The sequence below is a fragment of the Erythrolamprus reginae genome, chromosome 3 (genome assembly GCF_031021105.1).
Source record: "Erythrolamprus reginae isolate rEryReg1 chromosome 3, rEryReg1.hap1, whole genome shotgun sequence".
Lineage (NCBI taxonomy): Eukaryota > Metazoa > Chordata > Lepidosauria > Squamata > Dipsadidae > Erythrolamprus > Erythrolamprus reginae.
In genome coordinates this window covers 72,931,801-72,934,059 of record NC_091952.1, presented here as the reverse complement: position 1 = coordinate 72,934,059, position 2,259 = coordinate 72,931,801, and positions in this window count along the sequence as shown.

The following is a 2,259-nucleotide window of genomic DNA, read 5'->3' as shown; positions in this document are numbered from 1 at the left end:
GTCTTATCAGCAGGTGCGTCTTATAGAGCGAAAAATACGGTATTTTAGGAAGGCTCTTCCTCTCTTGGCTTAATTTTTCAATTCTTAAATCTCGGCTTTAAAATAAACTTTATCTGCAGATATCAAGTGGACTAAAGTTGGCTCATGAGAATGTATAATTACAATACAGTAGTCGTGTTGTTCAGTGACAATATATATTTGCCCTGATGTGGATGCTTAAAAGAAACCCCAAACCCTACCATTTACCATAATCTCAATGAAATACACACTTTCTTGAAGATTGTAGTTCGGAACCGTAAAGAAGCCCCATTTTTTAATTTTGCCCAGGCACTTAGCAACATCATAAAATTTGGAGAAGCAGAGAAACTAAAAATGGCTAATGGAAAAACTACTCGAGCTATATTGAGAAAGAATAACTCCCTTTAGTCCTTCTTAGACATTCTCAGCATCCTACCCATATCCAAAAGGAAGTTATATAACCACACTTGTTTTGAAAGCCTAAGGGCCAACATTTATTTTTCAACAGCATGCCATATAGAAATTAGTATTGATTTCATCTCATGATTAATAATTTTAACATTGGACCAAACTTTAATTTTATATCTATATTCAGTTATTTCATGTTTTCCCTCTTCTATTCCATTAACAATTTAATGTGGTAATGAAATTTGGAGACGTCAATGGAATTTAGGTCCCATTACCTTCACTTCCACAAAATATCATCTCTTTCCTTAACTGCTCTATAGTGTCCAAGTTCGAATGAGCAGGCGATAATTTTGCCAAAATGGCTTACATTTATTGACCATTGCTAGCACAGAGCGTGAAGGAGGATGGAATTAGAAAAACAGACTTCCCCTGTAAGTGAACTGAGTTATCTTCATGGTGAAGGGTTGTTCCTCCTCAGTATACCAATGCAAAAGTGTTGGGAAGAAGTGCTCAAACTCCAGAAACTTTATTTGTTTACTGCGGGAACTGGGCATGGATAGCCTAGAGAAAAGGAGGGCCAGAGCGGACATGATAGCAGTCTACAGGTATACAAGGGGTTGCCACAGAGAGGAGGGGATCACTTTATTCTCCAGGGCACCGGGGGGCTGGATGAGGAACAACGGCTGGAAGCTGACCAAGGAGAAATTCAACCTGGAAATAAGGAAGAACTTCCTGACGGTCAGAACGATCAACCAGTGGAACAACATACCAGCGGACGTTGTGAACTCCAATACTCTGGACATTTTTAAGAGGAAATTGGACTGCCATTTGGCTGGGATGCTATAGGGTTCCTGCTTAGGCATGGGGTTGAACTTGATGACCCACATGGTCCCTTCCAACTCTAACAATAAATAAATAAATAAAAATAAATAAATAAATCTATTACATTTATTTGTCTCCCGTCTTTAACTTCCTGGATGGTTCAGAAGGTAGCAAAGTAGCAAAGTCAACCACTTTTTTTTTTTTTGCTTATGCTTTCTGCTTATCATTCTTATCATTCTGCTTATCGTGTTTTAATAAGCATGGATTAGCACTCAAGAGATCCAATGCTTTGGGTCAAATCAGTTTGTTTATTAGACTTCTATGCCACCCTTCTCAAAGCGACTCAGGGCAGCGTGCAACACCGTAAATGCAGACAATATATGTGAAGAAATCTAATTATTTTTAAAAAGACATATACAAAATTAATTTTTTTTAAAATTTAAAAACCCCTTGTGCAGTCAGTCATCCATTTAAATCTCAGGGGGGAAAACAGAGTTAAAATAAAAAAATTACCCAAGCAATTACAGTAAATGCCCATCAAATAGCTTAACCCATATCTGTGATTTAAGATAAGGAGTGTCCGGCCTTGGCAACTTTTAAGACGTGTGGACTTCAATTCCCAGAATTCTTCAGAAAACTATGCTAGCTGCAGAATTCTGGGAATGGAAGTCCTCAAATCTTAAGTTAGCACGGTTGGATATTTCATCTTATGAAATGTCATTAGAGTTTACTGATGAAAGAAGGAGAAATCTCTTGACACTCGCTTTCTTACTCATATTGACTTTTAAGGCAAAGGTTAGATGAGATTATTTGAACATTTTATTTATTTATTAGACTTCTTTGCCACCCTTCTCAACCGACTCTGGTTGAGTAATCTAAGAAGTGGAGTTCACTCCCAAGCAAATGATTAAGGGTTGAGAAAGTTTAGATGGAAGTAGATCAAGGTGCAACAAAAGTCTCACTCAGGGAAACACCCATTTTGCAATTTATTGGCGGCGACATTCATCCCTT